The sequence below is a fragment of the Notolabrus celidotus genome, chromosome 20, assembly GCF_009762535.1.
Source record: "Notolabrus celidotus isolate fNotCel1 chromosome 20, fNotCel1.pri, whole genome shotgun sequence".
Lineage (NCBI taxonomy): Eukaryota > Metazoa > Chordata > Actinopteri > Labriformes > Labridae > Notolabrus > Notolabrus celidotus.
In genome coordinates, this window is record NC_048291.1 from 6581881 (window position 1) to 6595989 (window position 14109).

Consider the following 14109-nt stretch of genomic DNA (forward strand, 5'->3'; position numbering starts at 1 on the left):
TTGTGGAAAAATACCAGTTATCTTTAATTTACAACTTCCAAACATAAAGATAAACTTTAACCGAAATTTGCGCAATCATAACATAAACAAATCCAATCCTCTGGGTTTCTGTCGGTACGAAAGGACCTAAAAAAAAACGGGAGAGGGAGGCAAACTGTGGCGTGGAGAAGAGCTGTCTTCTGAATGTGATGTTTGTAAGTGACAGGGAGAACTTTGAGCCACATGGCCGACAACCAGCAGATTCACAGCACAGAGACATTCCCCATCCAACTGATTTACCGACTGAAGGAAAGTGAGTGTTCGTTATTTTCTGTCCGTCGTTCTTTGATTTGAAGTAAGTATGATTTCAGTTTAATAGTCTCCAGATATGAGGTGAGCTTCAGTTAGCTTAGCACAGAAACAGCCACTCAAAATGTCCTTCAGAGGGACACTCTTTGCTTTGAAGTGAGAGGACATTTCAGAGCCTGGACACTAAACCCTTGCTGCAAGAGAAAAATTACAACATAAGTATCTGAGTTTCTAAGTGTACTTCTACTTCAGTAAAATGTGTGAGTACATTTCCACCTCTGATCGTCCCTGTATCTTACCAGCACATGGTCAATTGTTGTGCATGTCTAACACTACATTAGATACATTTTTTTCCTCTTTTTCATTGTGATGTTCACCTATGAAATCATCCCATGACATGCTCCATAAAGTAAATTCTTTAAAAAAAAAAAAAAAGCAGCTGACCTGGGGCCATCTCTGCTTCCCAGCAAAGTTCTTTGTGTATCATCGACTTGCTTCTTCAGAGGTTTTCCAAACTTCTTTTCGCATCAGGCTCACACAGTTGGATATTCATTAAGCGGAGCAGGAACCCGGTGCTGAAGGGATTTTACTTGTTACTTATGATTGACTGCAGCGCTCTGACCTCCTGCTGCTGGATTCAGTCACATGCACTCTGATCATTTGATTATAACCAGAGGACGGCAATACTTCCAGCCCTGCATCTGTCACATAAAAACCTTAACTGAGTTATTATCCATGCGTGACTTTTAAACTGTAATTCAATTAACATGGATTTGCATTTATAATCTTATGGGTGACTCCTGGTCTGCTCCCTTTTATAAATTACTTAATGGTGTGCAAAGCATGACTTGAAAAACAGATCAACATGAAAAGCAATCCTGGGCAGTAAAGTCCCGCCAAAATGGAGGAAATAATCACAGAGGGAAATGGTTGTTTACTCACTGATATCTATTGGAAAAATGTATTCAGATAAATGCATAAAAATGTTCACAGGTACAGGAAGGCTTTACAGTAGACAGTACACAAACAATGTTTTAGTTCAATTAAAGGGGACAACATACCTGGAAAATGTGGAGAAATAATCAGTGACAGTAATATGAAATATCATCATCATCATCTATGGTTGAATTCATATACACAATCCAATAAGAATTTAATGATCAACATATTTGGTGGGAAGCTGAGACAGAAATGTGTGTTTTAAAAGAACTGGTATCGCTTTTGCCTATTAGTCATTTTACTGACTGGACCTTGAACACATCACAATAGCCTTATATCACCTCATTTAATTAGCCAATGAGCTTTTGTTCTGCCAATTTATTATTGGATTACTATTATGAACTACTAGTTAGGGTGTGATGACCACAGCTGCTTTGAGTGAATGAGAGGATCACTGTACCCCAGACGCAGCTGACAGTTTTTCGAAAGACAGTCAATGGTTACACATTTTGGTACACTTAACCTCTTCCTAATCTTTTGCACTGGTAGCCCAACATTACACCTCTTTGTACTTTCAGCCATCCTCGCAAGCAACTGACCTCCAAAATTCTTCTTTGTGTAGTTTAATTCCTGTTGATTTGTTTATTCATAACTTCATCACACAATTGACTGTATGTTTGTGCAGCAGTGGGTTGAATTAACTGATGTCTCGTGATGTAACATTACCTTTACAGAACACATGAGACTAGCTAGCAGAATCGGTAAATCCCAATGTTATTGAGTTTCAGGTTTTGAAAAATGCTGAACTGCTTCCTTCATAGAACCAGGTTTTGAACCACCCCTAATTTGAAGTGCACTTTCTTTTACCTTGTCAAAGTAACATTGAAACTGGTGCAAGAATCCAACGCTAGAAGTGTAGTTTTTATGCTAATTTTTTTTTACAGAATTGCACACCTTATTATGCATAACTTCAAGTTTAATTTAAACTGTGAGTTGTCATGAATAGAGATCAGCTATAGAGAACAAAAATGTTTTTGTAGCAGACCATAAAGCTGTTTGTTCCTGCTGTAAAGTTGTATATTTTAACATGGGGCTTTATGGAAATTGACTCTTCTTTGGAGCGAGCCTCAAGTGGACACCAGAGGAACTGCATTTTGTTTGCACTTTGTTGTCAGGTAATTTCTCATCAGCACACTCTCCTGTCTCCTGAACAAGAAAACATCCATCCTCTCCGGTTTGATGTGTGATCCTGAACTCTGTTAGCCCTGTGTGAAATCACAGAGCGAGTTTGGACATTGCTGCCATTATAGGTCGAGTGTCTGGATTCATACCGGAGCTGTGTGATGTAGGTAGTTTCAAGTTGTTGGGCTGGACACTTATAATCACAGGAACCTGAAACTGCCTGAATCACACCAGCGTCACCTCCACACAGACGGCAGAGGAAACCAAACACTTATCCCAGCGCAGCACGGAGGGTCTGCGTCCTGTTTACGAGTTAAATGGACGATCTGATGGATAAAACAAACTGCAGCCTCTTCAGATGGGTTTCTTCTGCACAAAGCCACATGTAGATGCAAAACACATGTTCTTTGAATATGAAATTAAAAATGAATACTTGGTGGTTTCCCCATGTGCTGATCCAACTGAGGCCTCAGTAAACATTTTCTTTGTCGGCACCAAGGTGCCCCCAAATGTCTTCATTAGTTTCTCTGTGGAATCTCTGAAGGCTGCCTTCGTTTAACATGTCAAATGCTTTTATCATGCACCCTTTGTTTGAAAAAGAGCCTCTGAAATTATAGTTGAGATGTAAAGAAGCACACAACATGAAGAATCCTGTTTTTGTTTAGAACAAAAAATGAAAAACAAAAAACAGTAGTGGTAGTTTCTACCATGCTGGCAAGGGGAAAAAGTAAGCACTGTTACCTGATATTTTGAGGTGCAGATTTGCTTATATAGCAAAGTATAGGTACCATGACATATAATTACACAGCACTTTTCTCAATTAAGTTGCTTCTCTAACTACTTTAATAGTCGACAAATGATAAAAAAAAAAATAGATCAGACAAAATGAGTAAAAATAGAATAAGCATGGTTGTATTATAAGACTTCTTATAGTACATCTAGTAATAAAGACATACAGTCAGTCCTGCTGCTTCTGCAGATACTTACAAATGGGCAGTGCTGAATGACCTGTACCAAAAAGTTCTACCCCCAAGCAGGGACTAACATGAAATCATGTCCTTCAACTCTTATTTAGATCCTTGTTACTTCATCCCACATGCCCTGGACTCTTTCAAAAGTTCTTAGTCCTAGGGAGCGTTTGAGTAAAATGTCTTAGTCATTCAAAAGTGTGATTCTGCAAAAAGTCAATCTTGTTTCTCTCTGAGGAAGTGCACTTCTTTTCTGTCTTTGAACATAAGCTAAATCCTTCTCCTGCATTGGAGTCCTACAAAGATATAAGAAAAGAAGAATGTATGCAGTTCATACATTTAAATATCCCAGTGCAGTCATAGCTGTGTACATACTCTTAAAGATGCTTTATGAGCACTTTATCTCATATTAAGGTTATCATTACACAATACAGTTAATGTATACATTCTTACACTTCAATATAAAAACTTTACTGGACTAAATAAATCTAGAGTTTAATCAGTCTGTGTGAATCTCACATGATTCAGTCTTATTTTCTCAGAACAGCTCTACAGAAGCCTCCTAACCCGCATCATTTACCTGGGAGAGGAACGTTAGCCACACTTTTCATAAACTTCTCCACTCAGTCATCTTGAACTTTAACATTTGTTTCAAATAAGAAAACTGAGCTCATTTTAGCAACATCTGCCCCTCCAGCCCCTCCAGCCCCTTCAGCCCTGCAAAAGAGCTGAACAGAAACACCAGTTTTTATTATTATGCTTTTATAGTCTTTGAAGTGATCAGTTTTAATGAGAGGGGAGGAACCTAGTGTTTGATTTTCCTGATGTCGTCTTCAGGATGCTTGCTGTGGATGAAAAGGTTCTGATGAAATCAACCTAAAACTAATGACTGTGGTAGGTCTGCAGCAGGATCCTTCAACCCTTTTGCTTTTATCTAAAGAGACGTAACACTCCGAAATCAAGAAACAAAAGCAGATGGTATTCTTTCTCACTTCACATCAATTTATTGGCACAAATTACAAACAAATCTGTCTCCAGAACTTACACTCACCAACACAGAGGACCCCACAGAAGCTGAGAACCTTTGAGTGATGAACACCGAAAGGTCATTTTTTGAGACCCTGTGAGGACTCTGCACCGCTCTGTGTTTAATAATCTAGCTTCAGAAATCTGAAAGATATGACTCATAGTCTTCTGAATGATGAGTCAAATGTTGACTTTTTATGTGCAGCTTTGATGATTTGAATCTTTCCAGCATTAAAGTCATTAAAGGAGCTTGACTTTGGCAAGCTGCAAATTTACATGAAACTTGTATTACTAAGTATAATCAAATAGCATTAAGAGTTGTTCTGAAAAGGGCTTTTTTTTGCACAATGACATTTTTTACTTCCAGTACTTCAATGTTTTTAACTTCTGAATGCGAGACTTGAACTTGTAACAGAGTATTTGTATACTGATATTCTGATCTTTGCAGTATTCACTTTTTGCTTGAGTAAAATATCTGAACACTGGTCTGCATACGTTAAAGCCAAAATGCAGAATGCTGCAGTCGTTTCACTTGAGAAGCTGCCATTGCTCCTGTAAACACATTAAATTTGATGGTGCCTGGAGTAAACTGTCTGGATGCTTCAAGCTCTCGAAGTTAAGCATGTTTATAATGTGACTCCACTGAAAGAGAATTAGTCTAAAAATCAGCCTTTGCTCATCACAAAGTCAAAACGAATGTGTGTGTGTGAGGGGTCTTGCTCTCACTGTAGTGCCGTGGTGATAAACGTTGGCTGTGGTCATTTCCAAACATAATATGTTTTATGAAGTTCAGCGTGCTGCCGTGAAGCTGTAAATCCGCTCCCCCCTCGTTCTCTCCTGTGTCAGTGGCGGAGGGTTCCTGTGTAATTTGCAGCGCGTTTAATAGCACATTAACATTTAGCAGCCAAAGTTCACTGTCTGTCTGCTGTGTGGCGCCGATACAGCAGCCTGTACAAGCTCCTCGTTCTCTCAGCATCAAACAGGATGTGGACTGTTGTTGACATCCAGACTGTAAATGAAGCCATTCACTGTAAAAACTCATGGTGCATTTTATTGACAACCACTTACTTTTAATTATTGCTTCGATGAAGGAAGATAACTTTGTTCGTTTTAACATCAGAGCTTGTAAACACAACTCCCTGATTTAACACTAGCAGGGATTTTCAGCCTTGTTTTTCAGGTTTGGTCTGATTGACGTATATAATGAAAGTTGCTTCATTGGATTTCTCCTAACCCTGATGCTGTTAGATGGTCTGTGAAGGCTGCAACGTAATCCTTAAGGGTAAAAATCAGTCCACTGAAATTTCTTGTTTTTGTCACTGATCGACTCAGATTGTTAAATGGAACTGACAACCTCACAGAAAGTTTCCATACAGAGAGATATCTGTTTGTGAATGACATTTTTGGAGCCAGAAACAGCTGTTACTTTGCTCTCTCCAAAGACATCAATCATTTTAACCTCACAGTAAACAGGAGTTGTTGGTCTACCTCTTCCTTTACCTGTTGGTTTGTTTGTTATTGTGTGAATGTGGTGTTGCAAACAGTTCGAGTAGCACATAACGTGGAACAAACTAGAGCTCTTAAATTGAAATCTTGGTTGTTAAGGATTACCTCACTCCCTATAGTTGCATTAAATCAAGGATTCGGTCATTTTGAGCTGGACCAAAGACTAATTTATGCTTCCTTTGTGCATGAAAATAGATTCATTCTAAACTAAAACTAAAACTGTCACCATATGAATCCCGGAAGACCCTTTAGTTGACTGATATGTAACGACAACTTTATTATTGCAGATTTCAGTGACCAACCTTGCTGAGTGTTGAATTGGCAGGTAGGTGTCGGTGTCGTGTTGAAATCCAAGTACTCTGGTTACTGTGATACTCAGCTCACCTTCATAACCATTTTAGTTGCTGCATTTCTGAGATACAGATTGAAAATCGTTGTCTGCGTGAATGTGTGATGAATCTTGTGACGGAAACTGATTTCCTGCTGAGATCCAGTCTAAACAAAGATGTTGAAAAACTAACTTTTTCACCTCAACAGCGGCGACTAGAGCTGGGCGATAAATTGATTTTATCGATTAATTTGTATTTTTGGTTTTAGAGTATTTTTACAAATGGAAATCTAGATTTTCTTTTCAACTTCCTCCGCTGCTTCCCTTGGGCTCTGGTAGTTTACCCTCCGACAGAGACACACAACAACATAGCCGCCAACGTTAATGAAGCGTTTATCCCCAAAAAAGGCATAGTGCCGCATTCTCGTCAGTCATTTGGAAGTCAAACAAACCACAGCACCCTGCAAAGTTTGTACAAAGGCTGTTGTGGCTAAAGACAGCAGCACGACCAGTTTACTTCAGCATCCTAAACAAAGGCATGCAGCCGAGTGGAAAAAATGTGTCCGACTATGAGATGCACAAGACTGCTACAGCTCACAAACACCGGCTATAGAGCAGCCAAAATTAGTGGGATCATTTTCACATTGCATCACGGATAAGAAAGGGGGTTGACTATTATTAATGCAATCATGCTGCATATGGCTAAAGATGCGGTGCCCATACAGTTGAACAGCCTGGGTTTATCCATATGGTATGTGAAAAGAAAAAACTATTCAAAATCATATTAAAATCTTAAATTCACTTTGGTGTAAAAAATCTGCTGTTATTTTTAGGCCATATCGCTGGCTTGTCAAATAGCTGATTGTTAGCTATGCGCCTTCAGTTTTTGTGCATGTATATTTCACAAGATTGTATCATTGGCCTCTCTAAAAACTCCCTGTTATTTGCATGTGAATCTTTCACTGTTAGAATAATGCACATAGCCATGATGCTAACTATTTGTTTGTCAGCTGTATTTTTGAAGCCCTGTTTTTTTCTGCCATCTTGGATTTCTGAAACCAGAAGTAACAATTTTCCAACAAGAGGGTGGAGTTTGATAGGAGTGAAGAGTACACAAACTTTTTGTAATCAACACTTTACCATCTGTTTGTGCAATTTATTCATTAGCAAGTGAATGAGCTAGATATAATATGAAGAAGTGATTTTTAGGAGTACATTTGCCTGCACCAGGGTTTAAACATGTTTATTTCTGCTGTTAAGTTTGACATTTTAACATGGGGCTCTATGGGAACTGACTCACTTTTGGAGATGGCCTCCGGTGGACATTTGTGAAACTGCAGCTCTTGGGACTTTTGCATTTGCTCCAGTTATAGTGCTGGATTGTTGCACCATGTGAACAGGACAAAAGACCCAAATGCACTTGGCTAGGGAAAATATTACTCAACGTTGCCACAATGTGGCGAAATCAATAATAGCCACTGCGATTGTTACACACCTCTGACACTGTACTACAAATTTCCTCAGCCTATGACTGTTAGACTCTAAAAATTACAGGGCACTCCATAAAACATTTATAAAACTTAATCCAACATAAGAAGGAAGTCCCACATGAAACTGATTTACCACCTGACCACAACTACAAAACACTGAGTCAACACTACAACACATTGAGGCATCACAAGCTAGTTTCTTTCCTGATTTATTTATTTACAAAAAGTTCCTGTCGACAAATTAAGGTAGACATGGAAGAATGCTTTTAGTGTTTTAAAACAACTGAGATGTTACTGAACATCTCATGATTTTACTGAAGTGATCCAAATGTCTCATGTCTTAATGTTGTGACAAACAGCCATTAGATTTTAGATATATTAATTGTTAGCCTACGTGTTAAGGTTATGATATTCAGCCAGTTGTGTGCTCTGATTCAGAGTAAAACTAACTGTCTATGAAATAGAATAAAAACATCAATAGGTTTAGTCGTGCAAATTCTGAAATTCCAATGTACTATTTTTTGTTGCTTTATATTTTTAATTTTTTTTTAAGTAGTGCTTTATCACCTTCAAAACACACATAAAACTTGTTCACACACAAAAACACAAACTCACACACTGAAAGTGCCAAAACATATTTTGAGACATAAACATAGACATGGCTGAGATGAGTGATCTTCCCTCAGCAGGACACATGACATAAATCTTTGGTCAGTTTACTAAAACTGCAGCAGTTACTTTTTTCGTACAACTAAAATTGGTAACATGATGGAGGGGTGTGAGCTATATGAAACATGACACTTAGTTTAACTACAGACTTTGAAGTAGATTGTATCGAGTGTAAACTACTCCTACTACAAATGATTCTAAGAAATAAAAGTGAATATGAATTTGTTACCAATGCTTCTATTGTAATAAAAAACCCACTCTGACCAGCCCCACTCTGTCTTTATTTCACACTGACCCTCACAAGCCATGTCTAGACAGTGCATTAGTCATTAATATTGATTATTGTTGTTTATAAACAAACATTCAGAGAAGTGTCTGCATGATAAAACTAGCCCCATCAGGTGTCATATGGAATGACATCACAAAAACAAGATCTTCATATTTTCTCATGAAGAGAGCAGTGTTTCATATTTATGACAATTTAGGACATTTTTCATTTGATGCTTCTTTGGCTGAATATTCTGAGCTGCATCTTTTAATGCAAAGAGTTTAGACAGCTCGATACTGTCCTCTGGTAGCTCTGATGTAACTTAACATTGTATTTATTCGTATTACCTACTGCTGCTTTCAAAGTAGTTTGCGTGTCCTGTTTAACTTGACGGCAAAATATCGGTGAGACGCGTGCGTGCGTATTTTGACGCATTGGGATTTTTTTTTATGCTCAAATACTTTATTTTATTTTTTACTTTAGTATGTTTTACTAGAATAGTGTGTAATGTATGTTTAGTAGACAGTTTATGCTTTTTAAATTGTATTTAAAATTTTCAATATTTTTCAAACGATCCAAAAATTGTCCTTCTCCCTGTCTGGGCTATTAGTGTATTAAAATATACAACTCTGTCATATGTCAGTGTTATCCAACAACATACCAGTGAATGTTACAACTTCATTGAACAAATGTTGAAAATTCTTCTTCTTCTTCTTATTATTATTATTGAGTGTAGACACACACACACACACACACACACACACACACACACACGTGTAGCAGCAGCTGGACTTTGTGTAGCTATGAGTCTCAGGACATTTCCTGTAGCTGCTGCAGCTCATCACACCTCCTCTTCCATCTCCTCTTCTTCTCCTCCTGCTGTCGCTGTGAGTCCGTTAAGAACTCTCCGCTGACTTCATTTACAAAAGCTACTTTACCATGTGAGCTGTAAAGAGGCTCGGGGAGATGCTGCAGCCTCCGCGAGCTTTTCAGCAGAGAAATATGATGCTGTACACGATCCACGAGGCCCGGCGCGCGCTGTTATTAAAATATATCGCTCATATTAATCACACAGGTTATCATGCTCAATAGCAGTTATTGTTGGGTGTCTGCACGCGCTTTGTCATCAGAATTGAAAGCCTGAACCAGTCATTACACATCATGTTGTTAATGTGCATGATATAGATCCATATTTTATCATTACAGAACAGTTAATGTTTATTTTTAAATATTACACGAGTCAAATCTGAACACCTTGGGATTGCTTTTAAATAAATCAATATTTGTCACATGTAGAATATTTAATGATAGAAGTTTGTCTGCCAATATCTCACATACATATTGTATGTGCTGTATTGTGTGTTCCTGTACACTATTTTCGTAAAATAAGCATGTTCATTTTAAGATGTGATTCTTTAATCTTTATGAAATATTTATAGATGTGCTCTCAATATGTTCGAACAGAGAATCTTGTACTGATGTCAAACTCCAAACAGCTTTGTAACTTTTTTTTTACGCATTATTTTACTGAAATAGAGTCAATGGAATAATAATAGAGCGCCTCGACTACCTTAAGAGTTAGATTTTGGGGAAACTGTAGTATAGTTTGTCTGGATTATGATTTTTAGATGTCTCCTGTTTACACTGAGGAAATATACCCATACACTGTTACTTTGGCCGTGCGTAAAGACAATGATTACCATACGAATAATACAGCCTCTGTTTCATCAGCTGGGTTATACAAACTGCAACTTTATTGATGCAGCTTTTTTGCTCTGCAAGAAACAACATGGATGCTATTTTTTTAGAAACAAACAAATGAGGTAAAATGTATGCTTGGTTGTTCCTAAGTTTGCGCGTCTTTTTCGTCCGTTTACAATTTTGACCAGTGTAAAGCAGAAGCTTGGTTTAAATTGTATGTCCACGCCTAAACATAATTTCTGCACTCTCTTAGTTAGACAAAAAAAAACTACAACCCTCAGTGATGAGTTTCTTGTGTCGCTTGCTTTTTTAAATTTGCAGTGTCTGCTTGTGTGGAATATTAATAAATCAATTTGAAGGCAGTGTTGCAAATTAAAGGGTTGGATTCCACTTTGACTATTTCAAACGAGTCAGTTACTTTCAGCACTGTACGTTGAAGCATTCATTTTAGATATCTGATTTTGTTGACTCATTTTTTGACTTGAAATAATTTCGTAAATTGATTTCCACTTCCAGATGTTGAAATATTTAAGAAGTATTCACACGAGTTAAATTGATCTTTATAAGACATTCAATCCTGATTTAGACTTTTTTTTTATTAACCTTTTGCTACAACATGTCCAGGAAAATAAAAATTCTTGTGATTCTCCTCACAGATAGTACACATTATTTTCTGTACAAAACAAAATAGAATTTTGAGTGCGTGTTGTGAACATACGGCCTAAATGAGATCTCCCTAAACCTGGACCCGCTGGTGAAAATGGAGGTTTTTGGTTTCAGGATAAGCAAATGACCTAGAAGTTCCTCCGTCACTTCTTAAAATGAACAAAGATGATCATCAGCTCACTGCTACACGTTTGCCTAGCTCTTTTATTTACAATTTTTTTGAAAACCAGATAAGAAAACGCTGCAGTGTTGGATCTGAAGATCTTACTAATTATTCGTTCACTTGTGTTTAATGGTAACAAGTTTATCACACTGTTGCTTAATGATCCTGCTGGTTTTACGGTCCTTGTCTGACTTTTGAAGGAAATTAAAGTTAAATCTTTCTCAAGGAAGTGTGAAGAAATGCTATAAAATTCACTTTATTGTTCTGTAAATACTTTTATTGGCAGCTTTAAACGACCTGTGTCGACTGGTTTGGTCATAGCTTTGGTTAGACTTCAAATCACTGACTTTTAATACAACTATGTGAATGTTTTTGAGTTTCACAGCAGCTGAGATTTCAATGTAAATTTACAGATTAATATAGTTAGGGTACAGCTTGGAATTCTGAGGACTTTGAAACAGATTTAGACTGTGGTGTTGAGGAGAGAGTCTTTATGTCCCTGGTTTTCATGAAGGGCCATTTGGGCCCCGCATGACCCCGCGAAGCCTGATCCCTCTGCGTCATTCTGTAAAGTAACTGAGGAAATGTTTGTAATCTTACGAACTTCAATGCAGTTAAGTTGAACTGTGACATATCAATAGCTCACAAAAATGCTAATTAGCTATTTCTTTGTATGTTCTGTACTTGAGCTATGGCTTTCTGCATGTGCACGGGGTTATTTGTCCGTGTCACTTCTGTCACAACGCTGATGAAACGTCAAAATCTGAAGGTGGTTTGTAGATAATGTCTTCAAGCCTTTTCTGCGTCAGTGTCTCCAATTAACACGCTGCCTGGATGGCAGGCCGGCCTGCAGGGCGGAGGCCCTGCGAAAAATTAAAATTCCCACAGCCTGCGGTCTGTGGGGAGGCCATTCTGACTGCAAAACATCCCGAGCATCTGTGAGTGGAAAACAAAGACGCTCTCTACTCTGAACATGACAGGCACACTGCACGCGCACGTTCTGGATTAAGATATAGACGAACCTCTGCGACCTTCAAGATTTCAATACATACATGTAATGCAAATAGGCGGCACACTTTCCACGATATTAACACTTTTACTCACAACTTTTTTTTCATTATGCTGTGACTGAAGCCAACTGAAGTCAAGACATTCCTAAAAACTCAAACTGAACTTACAGGCCCTGAGGAATTTGGTTTATTTCCACAAAACATTAGTTAGACAATATTCTCACATTTAATGCACATCAGTTTGGTCTTACTGAATCGCTCTGATCCAAAGGAAGCCCTCCAGTTGAGGTGGTACTCGGTCCTTTTAGACGGGGAGACGGAGGAATGTTTGCATTCAAGCTCAAAGGCCAGGGCTGCTCCAGAGACGCAGCTGATGTTTGAAGGAGTCCTGTTCAGAATTTGTGTTCCTGCTCTTGAATTAAATCACTGCAGCCGCTCAGTCTCCGGTCAGACTCATCATTCCTCTTCAGCTGCGCTCTGGTCTACCTTTATCCTCGTAAATGACGGCTTTAGACCCTTAAGCAACGCGGAGTTCATATTTGATCGCCGTAAATAACACTGTACGCTGAATATTCGACGCACAGACCGGATTTATTGCCCGGACCAGCAGACTGCCATCCCCAAAGAGTCCGGGCCTTCACGGCTGTGATAATTGTGCAGAAATATAAAGACTTACTGAGTTTGGAAAAGGTCAGCAGGAAGTTAAATGTCTGGACTCACTGCCAGTCCGGTCTGCAGGAGTCTCCTCATTAAAGTTGGTTTTATCCCTCAGACACAGACCAGCAGAGTCTCTTTATTCCGTTTCAGCCTCGGTCTCAGCCCAGGTTCCTCCCGAGCTCCGGTCCGAGCTATGCTCCCTCCTGGCAGTCTGACCGCTGAGTGAAGGCGCCCTTCACCCGGCCGACAAGAAGGCTGCAGCAGCTTCAGGCGCGTTTACGGTCCGCACCACCACAGGCCATATATCAGGCCTATAAAAGCCGAGCAGCCGCCCTGATGTAGGATTTTATTATGGTATTAAACGGACCCAAAAAAAGTAGTTGAAGTAGTTTTCGCTGTAAAGACAAGGGGCATAACCGCGCAGGGCCCGATTTAATGGCGCTCGTTAACAAAAATGACTGTTAATCTGCCAATAAAACCGAGTCAGGAAACTCTGCAGCTCAAAACGAGCAGAGTCAGAGAGCGACTGAATAATTAAAGTCAAAGGTGTGAGTTTTACTGTCTGTCCTGTCTTAGATAGAAAATATCTCCGCTGTTAAGTGTTGGATTCAAACTAATCGTGTTTAGAAGCAGACTCTCTGATGGCAGATTGATTTAAGTGATTTCTTTCGCACCATTCAGCACAAGTGGATGTGCTCTGAGTAATGCGCCTCGTGCGCTTTACACTGGATTGCACGCGCATCTATTTTGATTAGCTCAGGAACAAATAAATAAATAAAAACATAAAAATAATGGCGCCACTTATTTGTCAGCCATTGTCTCCAATCTACATTTCACGCACACCGACCAGACGAAACATAATTTAACGGTTTTCTATAATTTCAGTCTGACAGCATCTCAGACACACCGTAGATATACGGACGAACTGCTCATTTTGCATATTGCATATAAACAAGACTATTCATAAAGAGGGGGAGGGGGGGCGGTGGGTCTATGAGAGAGAAGGGGGAAAGAGAGCGAGGGTGTTGAGGGGGGGAGGGGGGGGGGGGTTGATTTACGCTCCATTGACGCTTTATCAGGCTCGAAGAAGAAATAGTCCGGCCAATCAGTTTGCGTCTCGCGCACAAACCCCCGTGCACAGTGCGTGGCAGAAGGCTGTGACACTTTGTTTCTGTGTAGTGAGCAAGTTGTTTGGGAAGAAGGGGGCTGAGAGAGAGAGAGAAGTGAGAGAGAGAGGAAGGGAGGGGG

General features: G+C 39.2%; 1 protein-coding gene across 4 annotated transcripts in view; it reads left to right on the forward strand.

The window, feature by feature from the left end:
• The window catches only part of LOC117832184 (homeobox protein Hox-B8a-like), an 87339-nt gene that overhangs the window by 24665 nt on the left and 48565 nt on the right, over window positions 1-14109 (forward strand). The gene's annotated exons all lie outside the window — the stretch shown is intronic.